General features: G+C 43.2%; 1 protein-coding gene across 1 annotated transcript in view; it reads left to right on the top strand.

Moving 5' to 3' along the window:
* The first annotated feature begins 6,342 nt into the window (after positions 1-6,342).
* The window catches only part of CDH18 (cadherin 18), an 835,087-nt gene continuing 832,815 nt past the window's right edge, over positions 6,343-8,614 (top strand). Inside the window, exon 1 of the mRNA XM_089674838.1 lies at positions 6,343-6,937. The gene's annotated coding sequence lies outside the window, so the exon portion shown is untranslated. The remainder of the gene's footprint in view (positions 6,938-8,614) is intronic.

Here is an 8,614-nt window from a genome sequence, read left to right as displayed (position 1 = left end):
GCGCTGCTTGTACTCGCCACTGTGCTACTGGTGGATGCTGGTACTGTGACAGATATTGATCACTGGTACTGTGACAAATGTGGATCATGGGTACTGTGACAGATGTGGATCACTGGCACTGTGACAGATGTGGATCACAGATGTGTATCATGAGTACTGTGACAGATGTGGATCACAGGTATGGTGACAGATGTGGATCATGGGTACTGTGACACGTGGATCATGGGTACGATGACATTTGTGGATCACTGGCACTGTGACAGATGTGGATCACAGATGTGGATCACTGGTACTGTGGCAGATGTAGATAACGTGTACTGTGGCAGATGTTGATCACAGTACTGTGGCAGATGTGGATCACTGGCACTGTGACAGATGTGGCTCATGGGTACTGTAACAAATGTGGATCACAGATGTGGATCGCGGGTACTGTGACAGATGTGGATTACGGGTACGGTAACAGATGTGGATCATGGGTATGATGACAAATGTGGATCACGGGCACTGTAGCATATGTGGCTCATGGGTACTGTGACAGATGTGGATCACTGGCACTGTGACAGATGTGGATCACTGGCACTGTGACAGATGTGGATCACTGGTACTGTGACACGGTGATGTGTGGGTGATGTGCGTGTGTGTACTTGCTGATCAGCTCTGTTTCTCCTCACTCACAGGCTCTGTGTGAGGAGAGGCAGAGCCGTTCAACTGAATGGCAGCTTCATTGACATCACATGATGGCTGTGATTGGACACAGCTGTAATGTGATCACAAGGGCCAATCAGAGGGCCCGTTCTGCCGAGCGGTGTTGCGCTGTGTCCAAGGGACACAGGCACACCGAGAGCGTGCAGCTGTGCGGCCACGAGACCGCGCTTGTGAGCATGTTCTGAAGGACATTCCTGAACATCCACGCAAAACGATGACGCTCCCACCTGGCCGTTTAAGTGCAGTGGCCGGGTGGGAAGTGATTAATCTTTCCTGGAACTATGTGATTGCTGTGACCAATTACAGGGATCATATGTCCAGTAGTAAACAACAACTGTCATTCATGACACCACAATTTACTACTGTGATCTCTGTGATTGTTCAAAGGGATCACAGGGTACAGTGACAATCACAGAAACCCTGTACCAATGTGATAACTGTGGACAATCACAGTTATCACAATAATGACAGTCTCAATCTGCACAGTGTGTAGCTGGCTACTATGTTGCAGTTCTGACCTCTGAAATTTCTTGGTCAGAATGGCATCATGGCTGAAGTAGCCAGCTACACACTGCAGATCAAGGTTGTGAGTAAAGGAATCTGATCTCAGCTATGTGCTATGTGAGGAGAAGGAACTCTGCTGCCTGTTCCCAGGCTGCGTGCAGTTCAGGGATGGAGTATTTTATTTGCAAATGTGTGCAAATACATGTGCATATGTGTAGGGCATCCAAGAAAATATTTTTTATGCACAAATACGTATATTTATTATACAGCCCATCTTCACATTTTTACGTAGGAACTTTATTCAGAAAATAGACGTGCATGCTGGCAAAATTTTGTTTCATTTAGTTTTTCAGATCCATTTGTTAGGAATTCATTTTTGGATGCATTTGTTAATTGACCAATTTGTTTAGTATCTTTGGCATTTATTTTGTTTCATTCAGAACAGCGCTGGCTGTTGAGGAGTGGGCAGCCACCGCATCCTTAACAACCACGACTCATTTGCTGTCAGCGAGATTCCCCACTGTCAGCAGAATGTAGACAGAAAAAGTCCCAGTTAAAAAAAAAATTAAAAAACAGTGTGGATATCCCCCAATCCCTACCAGGCCCTTCGGGTCTGGTGTGGATTTTGAGGACCCCAAAGCAACTTGTCCCCATGTTGATGGAGACAAGGGCCTCTTTCCCAAAACCCAGGGCAGTGGTTATGGGGGTCTGCAAGGGGGCTTAACAAGAGGGCCCCCAGATCTCGGCCTCCCCCCATGTGAATGAGTGTGGGGTACCCCTACTCATTCACCAAAAATTGTCAAAAGAAAAACCACAAACACAGTTTTTTACAAGTCCTTTGTTTAAAAAAAAATCCCCCCACAAAAAATAAATGTCCCCCACGCAGACCTGTGATGTCATTGGGTGACCCCTACCCCATGATTTTCTGTTAATTCGTGAGTGACATGTCCCATGGAAAGACACTCGCCCAGTGAGAGGTAGACATGGGGCGGGGTCACCCAGTGACATCACCGGGTGACCTATGCTTACCTGTCATTTAGTGTGTGTCCCTGAATGGGACAAATCTTGTTCAGTGGGCAGAGTATTTTTCTTTGTACAGTCTGGTTGGCATTCATTGTGTTTGACGTTGGATCTACTTTGTGGGACATTTATTTTATGGGGGTTTTTTAACAAAAAAATGTTTTTTTTTTTTTTTTTGTTTTTTTTTTTACATTTGACACTTTTTTCATTAACCTCTTGCCGACCGCGCATAGCCGAATGACGGCTTCACCGCGGCCGGCCAGTTCTGAGTGGACGTCATAAGACGTCCTCCCAGAACGCGCTCTCCTGCGCGCCCCAGGGGGCGCGCACCCGGCGATCTCCGTGATCGCTGTGTCCTACGGACACAGCTGATCACGGGATGTGGTGAAAGGCCGATCCCACCGGCCTTTTACCACGTGATCAGCGGTGTCCAATGACACGCTGATCACAGGGAAAGGCAAGTGCCGGTTCTCGGCTGCACTTTCCTCACGCTGTCAGATCGTGAGGAAAGTACTGCCGAGAACCGGCAGTTGTCAGAGCGAGGATCGGCACCGATCATCAGGGCACCGATGATCAGTGCCCTGATGATCGGTGCCCAGCAGTGACACCCGCAAGTTGCGCCCACTAGCCCCGCCCACCCGTGCCCAGCAGTGCCCCCACCTGTGCCCAGCAGTGCCCCCACCTGTGCCCAGCAGTGCCCCCACCTGTGCCACTCTGCAGTGCCACCTACCTGTGCCCAGAAGTGCCACCCACCTGTGCCCACCCACCTGTGCCCACCAGTGCCACCCACCTGTGCCCACCCACCAGTGCCGCCCACCAGTGCCACCCACCAGTGCAGCCCAGCAGTGCTGCCAGTCAGTGCCACCAGTCAGTGCCCAGGGGTTGTGCCAGTCAGTGCCGCCAGTCAGTGCCCAGAAGTGATGCCAGTCAGTGCCGTCTATCAGTACCCATCATCAGTGCCGCCTATCAGTGCTGCATATCAGTGCCGCCTATCCATGACCCCTAATTAGTGCTGTCTATCAGTGCCGCCTATCCGTGCCACCTCATTAGTGCTGCCTATCAGTGCCCATCAGTGCCGCCTATCAGTGCCCATCAGTGCCGCCTATCAGTGCCCATCAGTGCCGCCTCATCAACGCAAATCGGTGAAGGAGAAAAAATACCTGTTTGAAAAATTTTATAAAAGAAACAAACTTTTTTTTTTTTCAAATTTTTTGCACTTTTTTAATTTATAGCGCAAAAAGTAAAGCGCCCAGTGGCGATTAAATACCACCAAAAGAAAGCTCTATTTGTGAGAAAAAAATGATCAAAATTTCATATGGGTACAATGTTGCATGACCGCGCAATTGTCAATCAAAGTGCGGCAGCGCTGAAAGCTGAAAATTGGCTTGGTAAGGAAGGGGGTATAAGTGCCTGGTAGGCAAGTGGTTAAAGGGGGCTTCCAGATTCTGATAAGATAAGCCCCCTGCTGGCTGACCCCAACAGCCACCACCCAGGGTTGTGGAGAAGAGGCATAAACATGGGGACAAGATATGTTGGGGGGCAACCCAGCTCCCCAAAGCACCCCCCCATGTTGAGGGTCTGGTATGGTCCCCCCCTTCCTGCCTGCCAGGCTGCGTGTTTGGTATGGTATTTGGAGGACCCACACCCTTTTTTTTTTTTATTTCGGCTTGGTATTAGCCTTAAAATCCATACCAGACCTAAGGGTCTGTTATGGTTTTGGGAAGACACCATGTGTTTTTTTTTTCATTTTGGCATGAGGTTCCCCTCAAAATCTATACCAGACCTATAGGGCTTGGTATAAATTGGGGGACCCCACACTGTTTTATTTTTTAACTAGCACTTCTTTCTTTTACATTCTTTTGACAGATTCTGCTGGGGAATCCCACTGACAGCAGATGAGTCATGGTTGTCAAGGATGCAGTAGCTGCCCAATCCTTAACAACCAGCTCTTCTCAATGAATCCAAGTAATCCAATTGAATCCAAATGAACCCTAATATTTTGTAATCATTTTTCAAGTTTGTTCAGATTTCAGTTACCTTCAAAACTCAGCAAATGAATCTTTTGTCCAAAAAAATGAATCTTAATGAACCAAATCACACATGCCTATCAAGGATCTGTTCATAGACAAATACTGTGTGCAATTACACTTATGTTACATTTATATGGCCATAAAATTTTATAGAGGAAAAAAGTTCCTGTATACATCCCTGTACACTCCCCTGCTGACCCATGTCCTCTGCCCTCATGACCCCTGTACACTGTCCTAAAAAGTAATAGCCTCTGTACACTGCTCTACAATCTACTGACCCTATCCTCTGCCCTGCTGACTCCCTGTACTCTGCCCTACTGACCTTCCATTCTCTGCCCCCTCCAACTTTTTTTTCCCTGAACCCCATCAGATAGGCTAGATCAGGCCCTGCTGTTTACACCCCCCAATCACCATCACCTTAGAAAATTAGAAAATCTCCTGTCATTAAAACATTTGAAAACCTTACAGACCAACCATTATAATGGACATTTACTTTTTCTGCAATGCAGTGCATTAGTGCACCCAAGTTGGTTCATTCTTTTAAAGCTATCATTATGTTAATACTCAGTGGTTGCTTTTTCAAAATAAATACTGAACAAATTAACTCACATAATCACTGGTATCTCAGAAAGTTATTGTGAATCAATCTGACTCTTGCTTAAGAGGTAAAACTAGTGACCTCAGAATAAAGAAGTCTTCTTCTATGCATGCACACAAGAACATCATTGTACGCCATTCACTTGTTTTGCTATCCTACTTGCTTTACTGAGGATCTATAAAACAAAAATAAAGTTGATGTTCATGAATTGATCTAAACAGGAACATGCTTGTGCTCAACAATAGGTATTTTGAATAAAGCACACAGCTGCCTGCATACAGACTTGTCTCCTAATTTATATTATATGTTGTTTAATAAAAAGCATATGCAATAAATATGAGCGTATCAAAGCAATTTTGTCTCTCCACCCTTTTCATCTTTTACTGGAACCAGTTAAATTCCAACATTATCTGTAAACATATCCTCTTACAAGAAATGATCCATTATCAATAGCTTTTCTAGGATATCCCTTTCCTTCTGCCTTCTTACTGTATAAGTATTCTTTGCCATTACTTAATTGCCTTATAATTAGCTTCTACCTCCATGCTCCCTCTGCCTTCCTTTATTTGCCTATTTTTATGTGATCCTTTCTTCCCCGCTGCTGCGTATTATTATAACCATACAGTATATCAGTTATGACATGTTTAGGTTACTGTAACGCATTATACAACCCAACTTAATTCTTAACTGTTAAATAGATTAAATGACTATTGAAACAATAGCAACAATAACATAAACATGTCACGCATATATATGATGAAAACGCAACAGCAGCACCACAAAATATAAACTCTTTGTGGACCACACTTGGCCAAAATGCTCTCCTTAGCAATATGGCTGAAAAAAAAATTAAAACATCTCAGCAGGAGTATATACTAGCCGTAATATTGCTACCTTTTACTATGCTAAAAAAAAAGTGTCACATTCCCAATCATGTCCCCCACCTAAAGAGATAAGCATTGATGTCCCATTCAAGCTCAGGTTTATCTATGGATACCATAAAGATGCCAGCTCATATGGTTAACACAGAACTAGTAATTAGCTGAGAAGGGCGGAAGTGCTGAGAAATGCAAATCTAGAGAAATAAAATAGTCCCATAAAACAGGCAGGACATGCAGTGGACTTCACAGGCATATCCTAAAGTCATTAATGTACAGAATATCTCATTAAACATCAAGACTGACACAGTATGTGCGTAAATAAGACTTGAGCCTGTAACATGACACTTCATTAGCTTTGCCATTATGTTAGCCCTTCTAATTTTAATTTTTTTTTTTTAATAATGGTTTTTATTGGAAAGCAATTTACAAGCTGCAAGCAGTCCATCAATTCAGGGTCGAAGGGTACAAAAGGACATTTGTCAGCCCCAATCTTCCATGCAGCATGGGACTGATGGATGAGCCAGCAGCTGGATGCTTAGCAGTCCGTGATAAACAGGAAGAATATAGGCACATATTAGCATCTTGTCACACATGTGCCTCCACCTCCTTGCCTCTCCTCACTTTGGTACACCTCCAGCTGCCAGTAAAACATCCCCCCGATTTTTTTTCCTCCTGTATGTGTGTACAGCCCACTCACAATTCTGCCTGAGCTCTGCTGTCATTTCTCATGCACAGGACCGGGAAGGTGCGCCTAGCCTCCTGAAATGCTGGACAGCGACGCGGCTGCTCTTTTCTCCGTATTCCTAGACGGAATGGAGGTGTTCCTGTGCGCTGCTCAGCGCCCGCTGCCAATCCCCAACCTGCACAAGGCTCCTGCAAAAAAACAAGAAGCCTAAAAGGAAATAAAAAGCAGAAAAAAGAGAGAGATAAAAAAAAAGGAGAAGAAGGAGAAAGCTCGCTAAGAAAGCAGAAGGGAGGAGAAGAAGGAGGCTGGCCAGTGATCAGTAACCAATCGGAGCGGCCCCAATGAGCTGCAGCAGCTGAGCAGACAAGCTGAGGCTTTTGGAGTTGCACAGTGCTGGAGTCGCTCTCCTCTCTGAGGACATGAGGGCAGCTGTGCTGACAGCGCTCACTAGCTCCCCATTTTCCGCCTCCAAAAAATAAGTTCCGTTGACACCAGTTAGGGCAAGTCAGCCAAGGTAAGGAGACCATACACGGCGCTTCCTTCTCTAGATGTATAGAGCATGGGACTGCAGAGCTACACAAAGCACAGGATCATTGCTTACTGCCTTATGTGCTACATTACAGCAGGAGATCATATGTGCGGGCAAAGTCAGGATGGCTAGGCAGAAAACTGTGCTTTGCTTGTCTGTACTATTCTCTGTAGGCATTGTCAGTGACACCAGATCTATGGCATGCAGATCAGGCATCCGAAAACTGCTAGACTTGCTTCATTAGCATAGCGATTCTGTCCTGGATGGGTGAAGATTGAATGCAAGGGATGCTGCTGGGCTCTGGAGGCATAGGGATTTAAGCTTCATCAATGTTGTTTTATGGAATATGGAGACAAAAGCTTATTTTTTTTTTTTATTTGGCTGAGATCTGATGTTTATGTGGAGTTATTTAAAGAGAAAATCCCTAAACAATGGACAAACTTCCCCCAGTTCACTCCTTGTGGTGTCAGTGGTGATATAGATGTAGTGCAGGGGCAGGATCATAGACTATTCTGTTTGTTCGGGCACTGGATCGTTTGTGGAATGTACTCAGCAAACCACAGACACAGATAAGGGAGAGAGATGGAAGCACATCGTTTGGCTGCCTAGGGTTTTTTTTTTTTTTTTTGGTCAAGAGATGCAAGCCTTGCTCTGTTGGAAGATGTTAACAAGACAGTACTGCGACTCATCATAGTTGCTGAATGTCTGCATATGTTATCTCTGAAAGTGACGTTTGCCATATCACAGATTAAAAATGTATGAAGTGTCTGTAGCATTCAGCTAAGGGTTAATACTCAAACCCACACAAACACTCACTATATATATATATATATATATATATATATATATATATATATATATTACAAAAATGTATGAAGTGTCTGTATCATTTAACTGAGGGTTATACACATATATACATTACAAAAATGTATGAAGTGTCTGTAGCTTTCAGCTAAGGGTTATACACACAATATATATCTATATATATATATACATTACAAAAATGTATGAAATGTCTTTAGCAATCAGCTAAGGGTTAATACATACAATATGTATACATTACAAAAATGTATGAAGTGTCTGAAGCTTTCAGCTAAGGGTTAATACATACAATATATATATATATATACATTACAAAAATGTATGAAGTGTCTGTAGCTTTCAGCTAAGGATTACACACACAATATATATACATTACAAAAATGTATGAAATGTCTTTAGCAATCAGCTAAGGGTTAATACATACAATATGTATACATTACAAAAATGTATGAAGTGTCTGTAGCATTCAGCTAAGGGTTAATACACACACACACATTCAATATATATATAACAAAAATGTATGAAGTCTCTGTAGCATTCAACTAAGGGCAATACACACACTATATATACATTAAAAAAAGGTATGAAGTGTCTGTAGCATTCAACTAAGGGTTATACACACACACACTCACTCTATCTATCTATCTATCTATCTATCTATCTATCTATCTATCTATCTATCTATCTATCTATCCATATTCCAAAAATGTGTGATGTATCTGTAGAATTAAACTAAGGGCTAATACACACACTGCCTATATATATATATATATATATATATATATATATATATATATATATATATAGTTAATAAATAATGTAAGAGTTAAGTTTGTAGCA

The sequence above is a fragment of the Staurois parvus genome, unplaced genomic scaffold, assembly GCF_062004578.1.
Source record: "Staurois parvus isolate SC_StPar_1 unplaced genomic scaffold, SC_StPar_1.0 ptg000153l, whole genome shotgun sequence".
Taxonomy (NCBI): domain Eukaryota; kingdom Metazoa; phylum Chordata; class Amphibia; order Anura; family Ranidae; genus Staurois; species Staurois parvus.
Note: the sequence above shows the minus strand (reverse complement) of the source record. Positions and strands in the feature narration are given on the sequence as shown.